The 19,926-nt window shown below is 36.0% G+C and overlaps 1 protein-coding gene and 1 non-coding gene across 2 annotated transcripts in view; both read right to left on the bottom strand.

Moving 5' to 3' along the window:
* MNAT1 (MNAT1 component of CDK activating kinase) overlaps positions 1 to 19,926 on the bottom strand; it is a 236,553-nt gene that overhangs the window by 86,116 nt on the left and 130,511 nt on the right. The window lies entirely within an intron of this gene.
* LOC122745094 lies at positions 10,829 to 10,991 on the bottom strand. The gene has a single exon (XR_006355384.1). It is a non-coding gene; the product is annotated as a U1 spliceosomal RNA (small nuclear RNA).

Below are 19,926 nucleotides of genomic sequence, written 5' to 3'. Positions count from 1 at the left end.
GTGAGTATTTTTTGAAGATGGAGAAGATATGGGGTGAGTTTATAAGTAATAGGGAAGTAGCCAGAAGAAAGAGACTGCAGTTAAGTGAGAGAGCGGGGATAAGGATGATGAGGAGACGAGCTACTGGAGAAGACTGAAAAGAATGGTATCACTTGTGCATGTAGAGGGGTTTACCATGGCAAAGAGACGGGTCACATTGTTTAATGAGGAAAGGCTGAAGGAAGAAAAAGCGGCAGAAGGCATCTTAGTGGTATGAGATGAAGAGCAGGGGAGAAGAGAGAACTCTGAGAGAATTTCTTGGTTATTTCACTGAAATGTGAGGTAAGGGTTTTAGCTGAGAGGGTAAGTTTGAGAAGCTGTGGGAGGCTTGAGAAGGAATGAAAATCTTTGGAAACACCACTGTGGTGAGTGTGCAGTGAGGGCTCAGCTGAGTTTGTTGTTGAGTTGTTTTTCAATCATGTCCAACACTTTGTTTTTGTTTATTTGTTTGTTTGGTTTTGCAGGGCAATGAGGGTTAAGTGACTTGCCCAGGGTCATACAATTAGTGTCAAGTGTTTGAGGTGGGATTTGAACTCGGGTACTCCTGAATCCAGGGCTGGTGCTTTATCCACTGCACCACCTAACTGCCCCCATGTCCAACACTTTGTGAAACCTTTTTGGGGGTTTTCTTGGCAAAGATACTGGAGTGGTTTGCCATTTCCTTCTCCAGCTCATTTTAAAGATGAGGAACTAAGACAAACAAGGTTAAGTGACTTGCCCACACAACTAGTGTCTGAGGCTGGATTTGAAGTCAGAAGAGGAGTCTTTCTGACTCCAGGCCCAGCACTCTATCCATGGCGCTATCTAGATGTAGTTGATGTGAAATCAGGTCTTCCTGACTGCAGGCGCAGAGCCCTATCTACTGTGTCACCTAGATGCTCCTAAAAGGACTATAATGCCAAAGTAAGAGCCTAACTGAAATCAGTTAACATAAATTTATAGAACACCCAAGCTACACATTTGTATGACTTCCTCTAGCATTCTTTGGTGGAATGTAATTAGGAGTAAAAAAGGTTAGTAATAGGGGTAATCCTGAGATATGCTTATGGGAAGGCTTAGCTTGCAATAATACAAAAGAGATTCCAAGGAAGGAGACAACTTAAAATTGGCTGATTAAAAGGTCCAGATTTCATAGAAGAGAAAGTGAAGTCAAAGCAGGAGTGATAGTCATTGCTCTTCCCTTTTTTGTCTATATGATCACCCCTTTCCTCCTCCTCTCTTCTGGCTAGGAGGATAAGGTGGTCCTCTTCCATAACAAGATTAATCTCTTCTAATAATGTCCTTGATCCCCTCCTTCCCTTTATCTGCTCTGGATTTTTATTTCATCAATCTCCAATTCTCCAGTTTTTAATATCTCCTTTACTCACTCTTTTCCCTTTTTGCTACAAAGCAATCACTTCACCCCATCAAGATAAAAGCAAAAACAAACAAACCAAACAACCCCCCCCAAAAAAAAAACACACCACCTTTTCTCTGGATCCTGAAAACTCTTACAGCTATCCTGTATCTTTCCTGTCCTATTAAACTTTTTTACTGTGACTGCTGCCACCCACTCACTCCTCAACCCCTTGGACTCTAGCTCAGTACATTACCATTCTCTCAAAATTGTTTTCTGAAGGATGAATCAGACACCTATAATTTTCAAGGTCCTATGTCTGGAGGACAGCAAGAGTAGAGACCTTCCACAAGAAAGTCTAGGGTGGTCAGAAACCCATGACATGGACCTTAGAAGCAAGGAACTACAACAGTGACCAGGCAAGCTCAGGTCCAAGAGCTTCAAAGTCTCCAACACTCTATCCTGAAATGCCATGGAGTGGAACCTGAAGATCCAGAGTTCTGATCCTCCAAGATCCAGGGGACCTAAAACCTATATGGGTGGGGGAAGGGAGTGTGAAAGGAAGTAGTCTAAAAAGTTCAAATGGTATTTTCCCTGTGGGCCAACTATGACACCTTTGAGACCCAAAAGACCAATGCAAAGTCCATCCACAGTTAATACCTATTTGAGTGAGCTCCATAAAGAAATATGTCCCATGTTAATTTGCTATTCCCATAATGGTTTTCATTCTTCCCCTAAGTGTTGAACCTGGTGTCAAAGGAACTTGAGTTTGAATCCTGTCTCTGAAACTTTCAATTTATATCATCTCAGGCATGTCCCTTAACCTTTTAACTTAGCTTCAGTGTATCTGTAAAATGAGGAGATTGGACTAGATGGCTTTCAAGATGTATTGCAGGGCGGCTAGGTGGCGCAGTGATAGAGCACCGGCCCTGGAGTCAGGAGTACCTGAGTTCAAATCCGGCCTCAGACACTTAACACTTACTAGCTGTGTGACCCTGGGCAAGTCACTTCACCCCAATTGCCTCACTAAAAAAAAAAAAAAAAAAGAATTAAAAAAATAATAATAATAATAAAATAAAGGTGTATTGCAGCTGTGGGTCCCTTTTTTCTCCCCTTAGGAATTAGGTGTTCCCTTCGGGGTCAAACTTAACTCTGAGAGTCTCCTTTCACTGGTTCGATAGACAAATATTCCAAAGGATCTGTGATCTTACCAATATGGGCACCCAACAATATAGGCTGCAAAACTTCCATGCATCTCTATCTCCTTTCTCTTGTCTGTGTTCTCCCCTAAGTTTGACACAGGGCTTTCGCCCAGCATAATCACCCCTTCCTGACTTCCTAGTGACATCATGAGGATGCCATTGGAATACATGAATTATTCATTGGTTATTCCTTGCTATCTCCACTTAATCAGCCCATATTATTTATTGCTGATACATTTCTCAGATAAAATCTTTTACTCTGGTTCTCCTTTGTAATCCCTTGTTTGAAACTTGTTGCAGGTTACCCACAATAAAGTATAATTGCCTTTAAAAATACATTTTTGACAAGAATAACATGAATACACAGAAAATATAAAGCAATAGATAAAACATGACATAAAAGCTCTAAAGGAAAGAGTCCTAAGTTAACTATAGCTCAGAAAGGCAACTGATAAAATTCACCCAAGTAATGGACTTTAGGAAAATCAGAACAGACTGAATAGAAATCAATAAATCTGTGAGACAGCAAGAAATACAGGGGCAGCTGGGTGGCACAGTGGATAGAGCACTGGCCCTGGAGTCAGGAGGACCTGAGTTCAAATCTAGCCTCAGACACTTGATACTTACTAGCTGTGTGACCCTGGGCAAGTCACTTAACCCCAATTACCTCACCCCCCCCCCAAAAAAAAAGAGAAAAGAAAAAAAGGAATACAACAAAATCAAAAGATTTTTTAAAATAAAAGAAAATATGAGGTATCTGCAAATGGCCTGGAAAACAGGTCAAGAAGTAGGTACTTCATCAGATTCTTTAAAAACCATGATTAAAAAAAAAAAGGTCCAGACACCATTTTTTGAGAAATTAGAAATGAAAATTGCTAAAACACTAGAGAGTTTAGGAATAGGTGGATCTTTCCTTAAAATAATAAACAGTATCTACCTAAAGCCATCAGCAAGTATTATATGCAATGGAGATAAATTAGAGGCCTTCCCAATAAGATCAGGGGTGAAACAGGGATGTCCATTATCACCCCTATTATTTAATATTGTCCTAAAATGGTAGCTTTAGCAATCAGAGAAGAGAAAGGAATTAAAGGAATTAGAATAGGCTAGGAGGAAACAAAACTATCCCTCTTTGAAGATGATATGATGGTATACTTAAAGAATCCTAGAGAATCAACTCAAAAATTACTTGAAACAATGAACAACTTTAGCAAAGTAGCAGGATATAAAATAAATCCACATAAATCATCAGCATTTCTATACATGACCAACAAAGCCCAGCAGCAAGAGATAGAAAGAGAAATTCCATTTAAAGTAATGGTAGATAATATAAAATACTTGGGAGTCTACTTGCCAAGACGAACCCAGGAACTCTATGAACACAACTACCAAACACTCTTCACACAAATCAAATCAGATCTAAATAATTGGAAAGATATCAATTGCTCATGGATAGGCAGAGCTAGTAGAGTAAAAATGACAATACTGTCTAAATTAATTTACTTATTCAGTACCATACCAATCAGACTACCTAAAAATTATTTTATAGAGCTAGAAAAAATAATAACAAAATTTATCTGGAAAAACAAAAAATCAAGAATATCCAGGGAAATAATGAAAAAAAAATTCACAGGAAGGTGGGTTAGCGGTACCAAAGCTGGAGCTTTACTATAAAGCAGCAGTCATCAAAACTATCTGGTACCAGCTAAAAAATAGAGTGGTAGATCAATGGAATAGGCTAGGCTCAGGAAATGCAGTAGTAAATGACACTAGTAATGTAGTATTTGATAAACCCAAAGACTCCAGCTTTGGGGATAGGAACTCAGTATTTGAGAAAAACTGCTGGGAAAACTGGAAAATAGTATGGCAGAAATTAGGCATAGACCAACATCTTACACCTTATACTAAAATAAGGTCAAAATGGATACACGATTTAGACATGAGGTGATACCATAGGTAAATTAGGAGAGAAAGGAATAGTCTACCTTTCAGATCTTTGGAAAGGGAAACAGTTTATGACCAAACAAGAGATAGAGTATATTATAAAATGCAAAATGGATGATTTTTATTACATTAAATTAAAAAATTTTGTACAAACAGAAGCAATGCATCCAAAATTAGAAGGGAGGCAGAAAGCTGGGAAACAATTTTTGAGGCCAGTGCTTCTGATAAAGGCCTCATCTCTAAAATATATAGGGAACTAAATCAAATTTATAAGAATCCAAGTCATTCCCCAATTGAGAAATGGTCAAAGGATATGAATAGGCAGTTTTCTGATGAAGAAACCAAAGCTATCTATTCCCATATGGAAAAAATGCTCTAAATCTCTAATGATTAGAGAGATGCAAATTAAAACAACTCTGAGGTACCACCTGACACCTATTAGATTGGCTAAAATGACAAAAAAGGAAAATAATAAATGTTGGAGAAGCTGTGGGAAAATTGGAACACTAATGCATTATTGGTGGAGCTGTGAACTGATCCAACCATTCTGGAGAGCAATTTGGAATTATGCCCAAAGGGCGATAAAGCTGTGCATACCCTTTGACTCAGCAATACCACTTTGTGGTCTTTTGCCCAGAGAAATCATGGAATGGGGAAAGAGACCCACATGTACAAAAATATTTATAGCTGCTCTTTATGTAGTAGCAAGGAATTGGAAGTTGAGGGGATGCCCATCAATTGGGGAATGGCTGGACAAGTTGTGGTATATGAATACAATGGAATACTATTGTGCTGTAAGAAATGATGAGCAGGAGGAGTTCAGAGAAACCTGGAGGGTCTTGGGTGGGCTGATGATGAGTGAGATGAGCAGAACCAGAAGAACACTGTATACAGTATCATCAACATTGAGTGTTGATCTACTGTGATGGACTATATTCTTCTCACCAATGCAATGGTACAGAAGAGTTCCAGGGAACTCATGATAGAAGAGGATCTCCAAATCCAAGAAAAAAAAAAAAAAGAACTGTGGAGTATAGATGCTGAATGAACCATACTATTTCTTTTGTTTTTGGTGCTGTTGTTTTTTCTATTTTGAGGTTTTTCATCATTGCTCTGATTTTTCTCTTATAACATGACTAATGCAGAAATAGAATTAATGTTATTATGTGTATAGATATAGATATATAGATATATATAACCTATATCAGATTACCTGCTGTCTAGGGGAGGGGGGAGGGAGAGGAGGGAGGGAGAAAAATCTGAAATTGTAAAGCTTGTATAAACAAAAGTTGAGAACTATCTTTACATGTAACAGGAAAAAAATAAAATACTTTATTAATTTTAAAAAAAAGAAATGAAAACTGCTTAATTATTTTGAACCAGAGGGCAAAGTGAAAATAGAAAGGATCCATTGATTACCTCCTTAAAGAAATTCCAAAAAGAAAAGTCACAGGAATATTAGAGCCAAAATCCAGAGCTTCCAAGTCAATGAAAAAAAAGTATAAAGGAGCCATAAAGAAAGAGTTCAAGTACCAAGGCACCAAAATAAAGATCACAAAAAAGTCCAGCAAAAAATCCTGAAAGTGAAATCTTGGAATATGATATTCTAAATTTCATAAGCCAAAAGGCTCATATCCAAGAATAACTTATCCTACAAAGCTTACTATAATCTTTTGTGGGTGAGGGGGAAAAGAGGAAAGAGAGGAGAGACACATGGAACAGAGGCATTTCCAAGTATTCTGAATTGAGTAGGAATTATAAAATACAAACACAAAAGTCTTAAGAAGTTTAGAAAGGTAAATTTATCTGAGCAAATGGAAGAAGGTATGGCATGATGAGAAAGTACTTCAGGACCTCAAAGTCTTTAAAAAGTACTGAAGGCAAAATACACACACACACACACACACACACACACACACACACACACACACACACGATGGTAGAAGAATCAATTCTATTCTGAGGCTTTTAAGAGGTGAAAGAAAAGGGAAGGTGAAGAAAATACACCAGTGTAAAAAGGAGAAAAAAGGGGTGGAACTTACTATTTCTCATAATTGGCCTGTAACTATTCAAATATGAAGGGAGAAGTGGAAAAGCAGGGGATAGGGACAGGGAAAAGAAAGTATCAAATGAACTTCACTCTTACCTGAACCAAAAAAAGCAGGGCTTCTCTCTGTCTCTCCCTCTCTGTCTCTCTCTATCTCTGTCTCTCTCTGTCTCTGTCTCTCTTACACACACACACACACACACACACACACACACACACACACACACACACACACAGAGGTTGGTATAGAAATGCAATAAATTGGGCAACAAGTGGAGATAGGGAGAATGGGGTTAAGAGGGAAGATAACACCAGGGAAGAAATACTTCCAAAGAAAACAAAACTTCTGACCTTGAAGAGGGAATTAAAGGAAAAAAGCAATGAACTGTAAACTAAGTGCCTATCAACTTGGGAATGGCTGAACAAACTGTGGTATATTAATGTAAAGGAACATTATTGTACCATAATAAATGAAAAGATAGACTATTGTAGAGAATTCTTGGAAGTATCAACTGATGCAGAGAAAAGTGAGTTGAAGAAGGTGAACAATTTATGTACTATCAACTCTTATCATAGCAATGATCAGATCTCCAATGGACATATGATGAAGAATGTTAACCATCTCCTACTAGAGAATTGACAGACTAATGGTACATATACACATACACACATACATGTGTGTATGTATATGTCATAGGGAGAAATGGGTTAGGGGTTAGGGGTCCTTAGGAATTCCTCTTTAAAGAATTACACCCTCTTGCACACAAAAGCAGTTAGAATAGTTTATTTCAGGGCTGAGGAAGGGAAGGGGAAGGGAAGGGAAGGGAAACCACAAAAGAAGTCCTTGGACTTCTCATGGGGAGAAAGGCATGGAACGGAGAAAGTGGCTCTGAGATACCAATCTCCTTGAGCAGGAGACAGGCAGGTACTTTTTATAGAAGACTGGTGGCAGTGAACATCTGACTACAGAAAGTTCCCCTAGTGAAGGAGGACCATTCCCCACTGGTGGTGGCTGGAGGAATTGGGTGAGGGGTGTCTGCAGATCTCTCAAGCCATCTCCTCAGGACACAGAGGAAGCAGCCACACCTAATCTTATCACCCCACCCCAGGGTTGAAAAAGACTAGAATGAAGGGTGGGGGTCCTGGAACTAGCTCAGTCTGATCTGGTTCCACTTATCTCTAGGCATATCTGTCCTCTGGTTTAGTTTCCCAAGGAGAAGGTTCTTTGATGTGCCCCAGAGAACTTCTGGGGTGCCCTGGGCCCATAACAGTGTATATGTAGTAGTAGATGTGTTTGTGGGTTTTTTTTTTAATTCAGCTAAAACTGTGTTTGTAATTAATTGCTATCATACCAGTTTGGGCAGTAAGCATTTATTATTAATTAATATTAATATTATATACCAGTAAAGGATTGACCACGTGGTAGAGAAAACAGCTTCAGCATGGCAGTTAACATGAGAAAAACCCCAAAAGACCCATGCTGTCTCCAGCACGTGGTCAAGGAGCCAAGAGAGTTTAAAAGACTTACAAAACCTACACTATCCTAAGAGGGAGATCTAAGCCAAGAGAGTGAGCTCTTCCAATTTTTATCCTCTTTTGAAAGAGGAAAGTCATTATAGATTGATCAAAGCTAATTGATTAGCATCATTCAATTCGATTGGTTGACATAACTTGAAGGTGTTCTAAATTAAAATGAACACTTCAGATAACATGTGGAAAAGACCCTCATTCATATTATTTAAGCCAAAATCCATTATCTAGGTGTGGTCCTTCACTGTGCTAGACAAAAGAGTCTATCTCCATTTCTTTTGTTTCCTTGGGTTTGTCCCAAAAAAGTAGAACAGGACTTTCTGGCATGGGAAGTGGGAGAAGAAGGGGGGATAAAGACTGATTTCTGGGTCTCCCAAGAAATCCATTATTAATAATTATTTTCTCATGAATGGGTATGGGTATGGGTATGGGTATAGGTATGGGCAGCTCAAATTAACACAATGGCCATATTAAAATATATGTGTGTTTGTGAATTTGATTTGCATGGTTATATTTATTTGCTACAAAAGTTTTTTTTTTTTTCCATTTGTTTTCAGTTGGGGAAAAGAAATTAATAAAGAGATAGAGTTAGTAATAATCACCCACACAATGCCCCCCACCCATCCAAGAACAAATAAAAAGGATATTGCAACTTCTTTTGAAGGTAGAAGAAATAACAGGATAGCTTTGAAAGAAATGTATTGAATTTATTATTATATACTAACCAAACAACAAGCAAAATAGTTTTATGGTTTCCCATATAATTTTTGTGTCCTATTTTGTAAATAGAAATACTTGTGGATTTTTTGTGATATAACTTATAAGAACAAAAAAATTAATTTAAAAATAATTCTCAAAAAACATTAATTTTTAAAACACTTCTACAAAGTCCTACAAAATTCTACAGCTTTTCTCAGTCAGAAACAGCAGTCTTTCCTGGTTCTCTTTCTACAAGTAGATAACTGTTTCTGTTTACTTCAATGGTTTCTCATTCTTGCTTTAACTATTTGTCTTTCCTAAAGGTCAGCTCTTGCCTCTTTTTTCCCCTGTGTTCTTTCTCATGTAAGCAACATTTCTCATCAAAGTGAAGAACTAAAAACAAGACACTGATTAAGGAATGTCTAAATAAAATGGAATGGAATGTTACAAAGCATAAAATATAAAGGATTTTGAGAAGCATGGAAATATGTGAACTGATGCAAAGTGAAACAGGCAGAAAACTACATGCAATGATAATGTCCAAAAGAAGAACAATAACAGGAAGAACAACAGGTAAAGAATATCAAGGGAATTAACAGGAAAAAATGCACAGGATGGTGGGCTGGTCGTACCAGAACTAAAACTACATTATTAAGCAGCAACCATCAAAATTATTTGGCACTGGCTAAGAAACAGAGTGGGGGATCAGTGAAATAGGTTAGGCACACAAAACACAGTAGTAAATGAATACAGCAATCTACTATTTGATAAACCCCAAAACACCATATTTTGGGATAAGAATTCACTATTTAACAAAAACTGTTAGGAAAACTGGAAAATAGTATGGCAGAAACAAGGCATTGACCAACATATTACAATGTATACCAAAGTAAAGTCAAAATGTGTCCGTGATCTAGACATAAAGGGTGTTACCACAGCCAAATATAGAAAAGGAAGGAATAGTTTACTTGTAAGAGCCATGGAGAGGGGAAGTATTTATGACCAAAGATGAGATACAGAATATTATGAAATGGATCATTTTGATAACATTAAATTTAAAAGGTTTTGCATAAACAAAACCAATGCAACCAAGATTAGAGGAAAGCTGAAAGCTGGGAAACAATTTTTACAGCCAATATTTCTGATAAAGGCCTCATTTCTAAAATATATAGAGAACTGAATCAAATTTTTAAGAATATAAGTCATTCTCCAACTGAGAAATGGTCAAAGGATATGAATAGGGAATTTTCAGATGAAGAAATTAAAGCTATCTATAGCCATATGAAAAAAAAATGTTCTCAATCACTACTGATTAGAGAAATGCAAATTAAAACTACTCTGAGATACCACCTCATACTTATAAGATTTGCTAATATGACAAAAAAGGAAAATGATAAATGTTGGAGAAGATGTGGGAAAATTGGAATATTAATGCATTGTTGGTGGAGTTGTGAACTGATCCAACCATTCAGGAAAACAATTTGGAACCATGCCCAAAAGGATATAAAACTGTTTTGTTAATAATTTTTCTAGCTTTGTAAAGTATCATTTGGGGCTATAAAACTGTGCATATTCTTTGACCCAGCAATACCACTAGTAGGTCTATATCCCAAAGAGATCATAAAAAAGAGAAAAGGACCCACATGTACAAAAATATTTATAGCTGCTCTTTTTGTAGAGGCAAATAATTGGACATTAAGGGGATGCCCATCAAATGGGAAATGGCTAAACAAGTTGTAGTATATGAATGTAATGGAATAGTATTGTTCAATAAGAAATGATGAGCATGCAGATTTCAGAAAAACCTTGTAAGACTTATGTAGACTGATGCTGAGTGAAATGAGCAGAACCAAGAGAACACTATACAGAGTAACAACATTGTGTGATGATCAACTATGATAGACTTAAAACTCTTCTCAGCAATACAATGATCCAAGACAATTCCAAAAAAATCATGATGGAAAATGCTCTTCACATTGAAAAAAAGAACTACAGAGTCTGAATGCAGATTGAAGCATACTATTTTTTTTTTTTGAGAGCACAAACGCAGTCCCCTACTACTACAAATCATGCACTTGACTTTCCCCACATTTGGGGAAATCGCAGGGGTCAGCCCATCTGGAGTGCAATGGATAAGCATCGTCCTGGGGAAACCACCTTCGTGATCATGGAATCACCCCTGCCAGGTAAGTATTGAAGCATACTATTTTCACTTTTATTATTGGGTTCTTTGTTTCTTCTTTCTTGTGTTTTTTCTTTCCTTTTGTTCTGATTCCTGTCTCACAACATGACTAATGTGGGAATATGTTTAACATGATTGTAATGTATAGCCTATATCAGATTGTTGGCTTGGGGAGAAAGGAGGGAAGCAAGGGAGGGAGAAAAATTTGGAACTCAAAATCTTACAAAAATAAATGTTGAAAGCTATCTTTACATATAATTTGGAAAAAAATAAAAACTATTTTAAAAAGAAAAGAACAATAATGATAACAACAACAAAACAAACTTTTCTAGAGAAGTTTGGGAATGGAGGGAAAACCCTCCCTCACCTTTCCCCCCCCCCCCAGACCTAATATCAATGATCATGGGAGATTATGAGTCTGGAACACTGCTTATGCTTTCAGAATTAATGTATTGGTTTTGCTGAATTGTTTTTTCCCCCTCTGTCTTTTCAAACCTTGTTATAAGGAATGACTAAATAGGTAGGGGATGGAAAAGGGATATATGAGGAAATGAAGAGCTATATAGAACAAAAGGTATCAATAAATTTTTAAAAGAAAATTAATATCTATCTAAGGAAGTTCCTGAGCCAGCCCAGGTTGGAAATGGATCAAAGCTCCCATGCCAATAAGAGTGGCCCCCTGTACTTCCAGCCTCAGTAAGACATCAATGAAGAAACTCCCTTTTCCAGTACAGATTGACAACTGTTCTGCAATTCCTAGTCTTACGAGTTAAATGACTATCCCAGGATAGCACACACACAGCCAGAACGTGAACATGGCAAGGCTTGAATACAGGTTTTTCTTAGTCAGAAGTCAGATCTCTATCCATTAACCCTTAATTCCTCTCTTTGATTTCCGGAGATTGAAAATTTGAGGAAATGAAAATATTCTGAAGCAAAAAAGGATAGCACTATGCCCATACTTAGAATGATTTGTCCTAATCAAACTATTTCCAACTAGTAGAAGGTGATTCAGGGAAACAGTGCTTTGTTGATCTGGTTAAAACATATTCCTAAAGAAAAGACTCTAAGGTCTGCATAATCACTGTTTTCTGTAATGAAAGTACCTGATCCATTATGATACCAGGGTTAAGGGAATTATAGCTGAATACTTAACTGTCCTTGAGACAAGGGCCAGGGGGGGCAATGTCCCCAATACACCTGCCCTCTTCTTTCCTGCCCTGCATTCAAAGTACCCTTCTCCACCTACTTCCTCTTTAAGTATTCTAATGGAATGACAAGATTTCTAGAAATACATTAAAATGTAACAAAATTCTACAATATGAAATTTCACTAAGATGGGGGCCTAGGGATATACTACCTAAAGACATAATTTCCTTTACCACAGTTCACATTAAACAAACCAAAATTATGGAAATCCAGATTTACTTAATAATAAATTAAGATTAACATAATTTAAAATAATTTAATTTATAAATAACTTTTCAGGAGCATATTTATTACATAAAATAAGGTCCATTTGGACTACAAATATTTCTTTACCTCTGAAGAAATTATTGGTTTTGGTCTTCTTTTCATGCCAAACAAAAATATGACTAAAATATATGGAGGCAGTATAGTACAATGGAAAGCCTGCTGAACTTGAAGTCATAGGACCTGAGTTGAAATCCCAGGTCTGCCAGTAACCTAAGGAAATCTCTTTGGGCTTCAGTTTCCTCATTTGCATAATGATTTCTAAGATCAAGCTTTAAACTTACATTACAATCATGTTAAACATATTCCCACAATTTATCTCTTTCTAATACAATATGAAAATATAAAGCTTAAATCAGGGCCAAAGTATTGTGGAAAAAACTTTTAATGGGAAATAAGACTATTTAAATCAGACAATACTCTATCGATGAAAAAATTATACTTCTATAATGCTGATTAGACTATACTGTGAGCAAATCATTTTAATTGTATTCTATTTTTTATAACAGACCATCTTTAACAAAGAGCTCAAAAATAGAAGGATTGTGAAATGAAATAAAAGTCCCCAAAGAAGACCCAAACCACCCAAGGGTGGTTTATATCCTTTGTAAATTAATATTTAATAATGTAGTTATAGCTTCTCTGAACATAAGAACTTCCACAAATACATAACAGGTATAGGCTATACTTTGGCAAGCATTTAGTTGTTTTTTTTTCTAAAACCTAAACATATAATTCTAATATGTAATGGATACATTTTTATTTTTAAAGATCATTTAGAAAGACAACGCCCTAAAAGGCAAAGAAAGAAATGAGTACAAGAAAGTTTAACTGAAAATGAGGTACATAAAACAGCTTTCAAAGCTTTTTAGAAATAACTATGTCCACAAAGCACTAAAGTTTCACCAGTTACTGTGACATGTTAGTGCCAATCAGTAGCACTTGCTGAAGCACATTCCAAATTTTTCTAATTAATATCTGTACTAAAACCCACCAAATGGCTGTGGCGTATTTTGATAAGATTGATTGCCAATCTTTACTGAAAGTGGTAATCATTACAATGAACTAACCACAATTAACTACATAAAATCCTTTCTAGCTACTTCATTCATTAGAAATGAATTTTTCCTTATTGTTACTTGTAATATTGACCATAAAAACATTAATAAGCTCTAAGAGTTAATAAGGTCTGTTATAAGAAATCCTGGTTTTATCCTGTGTCCTATACAAAGCTGAGTCCTAATTTATCCAAGTTTCCCTATGGGTAAAATAAAATTACTAAATTAATATTAAGTCATAAGGAAGTTATATAAACACTCAAAAGCATTTGTCAGCTTTTTGGAAAGTATACTACAGAAATCTAATATATTATTTAAACCCCTACTAATGACCTCAGAATGTGAAGGCCCTCAAAGGGGAGGGAGAAAGGCATTCTCTCAGTCTCATCTCCAAACCCCATCCCCACTTTAGGAATGTGGGTTGAGCCCCTTTCTACTGTGGTCATGCATTTCCTAACTTTTTTATTATTTGGAAAATTTGGAACTGTGCTGGTGTTTAATGGATGCTAAAACAACATATAGTAAGACAACATATAGTAAATAAGAGCAATTGTTAAACCACTAAATTGTTATGACACTACGCATAGTGAAATTGAAAGTGAAATTCCTTAAAACTTCTATGGCACAAGGTGGCAAAGAAACATTCAGGTTAATTAATATCAGTAAAAGTTCCCAAAATCTAGGAATGTATACATCCTGGAAAATGGAAGTCTTCTGAAATGTTTTCATATCCTTTTTATTTCCATTATTTTTCAAGTTGCCTCTGATTATAAAATCTTCAATAGCCTTGACTCTTCAGAAATGTTTTTAAGTTGCTTTTATTCAACTATGATGTCTGTGACCTCCACAATGACCTCTACAAAAGTAGTTGTGCATTTTACTGTTGGTGCAAATCCTCACCGACAAGTCAAACCTGTTCTTTTTGGCACTGAGCCCTTTAGCTGAATACACTGTTAAGATTTATTATGGAAGGGGAGCTAAGGGGCATGATTGCTCAACATTTATCCTATACATATAGCTAAGTTTAATCTTTTACAACCTTTGAAAGCTTTTAAATAAACAGATCTTCCCTTAATTATACAAAGAGGTTCTTATTTGTCACCAATTTTATGGTATATTGAGGCTGATTTTGCACTTAGAAGAGGAGAAAGGTACACTAAAGATTACTGAGAGCATTTTTATATTAATAAGTTAAATAGGCTGTCTTAATTCTCTTCAGAGGATAGTTAGTTTCAGTAAATCTTATAGTTCTTTAAGACTGAAGCCATTTTACTTAAAATACTAACACCATCCACCAAAAAAAAAAAATCTATAAAATATTAGCACCATGACTTCAGCAAGTCAACTAAATGAGGAATCTAATGAAAACACATATCTTCAAAACTTAAAGAAAATTTGGGAAAGCTAACAAAACTAATAGTAGCAAAAGAATCTTTGAACTGAATTCTAAAAATATTAGCCTTAATTTCTTCCCATACTTTTTTTCAAGGTTCAATTTAAATTCATACTCTCACATGTGCATTTTCAAAATACTATTTCAAAAAGCTTCTAAACTACTCCCTGGTATACCAAATTGAGATTAATTCCTGGTTGCCTCCTGGATTATACCATACGCTAGGCTAAATTTCTTGAGGTCTAAGAATCATCTCCAAAAACCAGGAATTACTACACCATTTAAATTAATCCTTTAAGAATTGTTCATTGATCTTTACTTAAAATGTATGTTGTTGAAAATAAAGAAACTTAATTAAGTCACATGAGTTGTCCTACCATGAAAGACAAGTTCAAACTGCTTTATCAAGTAATTGAAAAACATTAAGAAAAATGAAATTTGTTGATTCAGGAGAATGTTTCTTTAAACTTTAAAAAAATCTGACAGTTTTCTCTAATAATGATTGGAACAGAAGAAAAAAAATATATATGTATATGTATATACACACATATATAAGTATACATATACGCATGAGGTTTTTTTTTCACAATTCAAATGACAATACTTTAAAAGAAAAAAAATCAGATGTCTTTTCATTAATACAAAAAGAAGACTAAGTGTGGAAAAAAATATTCTATAGCACTGGGTCTCTACCTTTTTCAATGAAACCCTTTGCCTCCATGCCTTCAATGAGTCCCCACCTCTTGCAGTGGAGATTCTCCATTCCTGATACAATTAACTCACAATCAGTTAATCAATCAATATGCATTCATTAAATGACTACTGTGTATCTGTCAGCACTGAGGTCAGAGCTGGCTATACAAAGACAAATGAAAAAGTCCCTGTGGTCAGATAGTTCACATTTTCTAAAGTGATTCTCCAAGATACATGTCTGGTTATAGGCTGGCTCCCACTATCTGCCCCCCTCTCTGTAGATCCAAAACTAGGACCAAAGGAGAAAGATTTGAGATCAACATAAGGAAGGACCTCATAATAATTAGAACCATCTGAAAGTAATGTGACTAGCTTCAAAGGGTACTGGATACTTGGTGACTACTAAACTGAATTGAATTAAGCCTCCCTAACCCTAGAGGTCTTCACATCAAAGATGAAATGTCATTGTTGAGGTATAGGGAATACCTGCTTCAATTGAGGACTGAAGTAGATTAGCACTGAGATCTCTTAGAGTTCTAAGATAGTGATTTTTTTGACATGTTTTAAAATTATTAATGAACTATAATAAGTTGTAATAATATTAAAAGTTGATTTTGTGTCTTTTAGATTAAAGGAAGAATATAAAACAAGCAAAAATAATTTAATATAAAGTATAATTCAGCTAGGGCAGCTAGGTGGTACAGTGGATAGAGAACCAGGCTTGACATCACAAAGACTCATCTTCATGAGTTCAAATCAAGTTCCAGGCACTTAGTAGCTATGTGACTCTGGACAAGTCACTTAAATCTGTTTGCCTCATTTCTTCAGCTGTAAAATGAGCCAAAGATGGAAATGGCAAACCACTACTGTAACTCTGCCAAGAAAACCCCAAATGGGGTCACAAAGAGTTGGACATAAATGAAAATGATTGAACAAAAAATTATGTTCTTAAAACATACTTAAGTATTTTTCTTAGCAAATCTAAAATATTAACAATGAAGGATTGTTAATTAAATTAATCCAACTAAAGCTAGAAAGGATTATTGAGGTCAAACTAGTCCAATTCCCTCATTTTACAGCTAAGGGAAACTGAGGTCCCCAAAGATTAAATACAAATGAAGAGAGATTGGAGTAGAACCTAGGTCCTCTCCAAATCCAAATTCACTCTCTCATACTGCCTTCTGGACTAAATTTTTGTACAAGTCATTGGTAGGGAAGAATACTTTAAATAATTCCCATCAAAAAATGCTCCAAATTTCCATTTCTATAAATGCCTATGAATTGTAAACATTTATTTTTCAGTAACTGATAAAGTCTTTAGAGGTAGGATAATAGTGTTGGTTTAAGTGTCATGCAGGTTTATTTTTATTAATATGTGCAGTAACTTGCAAAAATAATACTTCACAATTTTATGAATAAAATATTTTACAATGCGGAGACTACATAATGAATTGATTTTAAAAATACCTAGCAACATAGTACAGATCAAAGAACAAAACAACGCCTAAAGACCTGCTCTTACACTATGTACTCTGACTGTGTCAACACTAGTGCTGTTTTGAAGTGCCTAAAGCCTCTAATTCAATCCAAAATACACGTGCAGCAATATTTCCCCAGTAGTTCGAGCCGACTCCTGATGAAGTCATAAGATAAATATGAGTAAAAACAATATCCAAAAAAGTCAGAGATGCAAATAGTGTCAAACAAGTTCACATACAAGCAAACCTCCCCGTAATTCAAAGCTGCTGCAAGGCAAATCCCAAACTTCATTTGCATTGTGGCTCTGTTTATCCCACTGACATTTCCAGGAGTGAATGGAGTGATCTCCCCTTTACTTCTCTCTCCCTTCATCCTTCCCTTTCCTTCTCCCTCCCACCACCCCTATTTCTCTTTAACACACACATTTTTTCTCTCTCCTCTTCCTCCCTCCCTCCATCTTCTCCCCCTTTCCCTCCTCCATCCCATAATCATACACCAACTTGCACATGTACACACAGACATACACAGACACCCATATACCACTCATTCTTCTTTAGTCTCCTCCTTTTTATGGTGAGCTCCAAATTCTGCCACACATGGACCAAATATCACCAACTTACATTCTATTTCAATATTCTAAACCAAATCTTTTAAAAGGCTCTTAACAGTTAATCCCCACATTCCTAAAGCTAAATTAAATAGCTATCTTATACCAAAAAACAAAATGTAGAAAGTAGGCCAGATCATGTACATTTAGCTCCATCAAGAGTCCCAAGCAGCCTCCAACTTCCAAAAGAAGTTATGTTTGAAAAGCTTATTTTAAATAGAATCTTTGGAACTCAGACAATATTTTCTGATACAAACAATGTCATAAATAGTAACCATATATTCTGATTAGTGTCCCAAAGTCTGGTGAATCCATTATATAATAGAACTATAGCAGTAATAATGCTAAAGGTGAAAAGAATAATATGGTGTAACAATTTGAATGACGCCACCTGCTGGAGAGCTACTGTAGGAAAGCTCTGCCATGAGGAGAAGGCATCTGAGGGCAAGCCATGCGGCTTTTCTTTGGTGTCAGGAAGTGATGTTTGCTTGTGGGAGGAAGAAGGGGGAGGCTGGCTCTCTCGCTCTCTTTCACCAGGACTCTTGTGGAGAGCAGAGCAGGAGAACTGTAGCTCCCCAAGATAGATACATGAATCTAGGCCTTTCTCTGTTCACCAAATTCTTATTCTCCTTAATAAATGCTTAAAAGTCTAAACTCTTGGTAAAGCTTATAATTTATTGGCAACCACTCATTAGATATTTTAGACAGTATAGCTAGAATTTTGGTGCCTTACAATGGAAGGAAGGAGAGGAGAGAAAAAAGAAAAAAGGATCCTGTGTGGAAGAAGGAAAGTAGAAGACAAAAGAGATGTCCCCATTCCCTACTTACTAGGTAAAGATCCTCTTTAGGCAAAATTTGAAATATGCGAAATTGTGGAACACACCTATCTACTTTTATGCAGCTCTCTTCTACTTCAGAGTGTCACTCTATTCAGGCATTATATTTTGGGAAAGGTACTAAAGCCAGGAGACTTGAATTCAAATCTCAGCTCTGATATTAACAAGCTGGATGACCACAAGCTTAATCCATCTGAGACTATTTCCTCCTCTTAAAAAAAAGTAGATAATCTTTCCAGTATCTAAGCACACAGTTCTAAGTAAAGCTCTTTATAAACTTTGGATGCATGCCCAATTCACTCACTGATCTAGAATTTCCCTTCTTTCCTAAAGGAAATATTTGAAGACAGTAATTTTCCTCTAAAGTATTTTGGCTGTATCCCAAAATTCTTGATATGATATCTCATTGTGTAATCTTTAATAAAATCACCTATTATTTCTATGATTTTTTGGTCTACCATCTGTTTAGATTTAAATTATTTAGTCACCATTTAAGCTACTTATTGAATAACTTTTACCATGCTATAATCAATAAAAGATGTATCTGTAATTTCTGCTTTCCAAAGTAAAAGTGTAAAACACATAAAAGTGTAAAACATATCTTATCAATATGTACAACCCTTTCTGTTCCCATTCAGTAATCAATCACCAGACACCATCCATCATTAACTTTTCAGAAACCATATTCAAAGCCTTTAAATTTCTTTCTTATCGTCTTTAATTTGGGGGGGGGGCAATGAGGGTTAAATGACTTGCCCAGGGTCACACAGCTAGTAAGGTGTCAAGTGTCTGAAGCTGGATTTGAACTCAGGTCCTCCTAAATCCAGGGCTAGTGCTTTGTCCACTGCACCACCTAGCTGCCCCCTCTTATTTTTTTTCTTGTTAATTTATTTAAGTCTGAAAGGGCCAAATTGAGGTTCTCAACTATTAAGTCTCTTCTGTCAATTTCTTCCTTTAATTCTATTAATGATTCCTTCAAATACAGAAATTCCATGTCAGAGAAGGTAAATTTGGTGATGTTACAGAATATAAGGGGTAAGTATTGTAATAAGCATGCAAATATAGATTGGGGGCAAGTTTATGAAGGACAGTAAAAGTTAAACAGAGAAGTTTATATTTCATCCTAGAAATAAAAGGAAATCATTGGTCTTTTTAGAATTAGGGAGATTCATAGATCTGAATCAAGGAATATTACTTGTGTGGATGATGTTGGAACTGGGAGAGACTAAAAGACAGAGAGCCTAAATCTCAGCAAGAAGTGATGAGGACCTGAACTAAACTCTGGCTATTTAAGTAGAGAGAAGGGTTCACACAACAAATAGGCAACTTATTGTATATGTGGAGTGAAAAGAGAATGAAGACTCAAGGATAACACCAAGATTATGAACCTGTCCAACTGCATGAAGCA

Source organism: Dromiciops gliroides, chromosome 2 (assembly GCF_019393635.1).
Source record: "Dromiciops gliroides isolate mDroGli1 chromosome 2, mDroGli1.pri, whole genome shotgun sequence".
NCBI lineage: Eukaryota > Metazoa > Chordata > Mammalia > Microbiotheria > Microbiotheriidae > Dromiciops > Dromiciops gliroides.
Note: the sequence above shows the minus strand (reverse complement) of the source record. Positions and strands in the feature narration are given on the sequence as shown.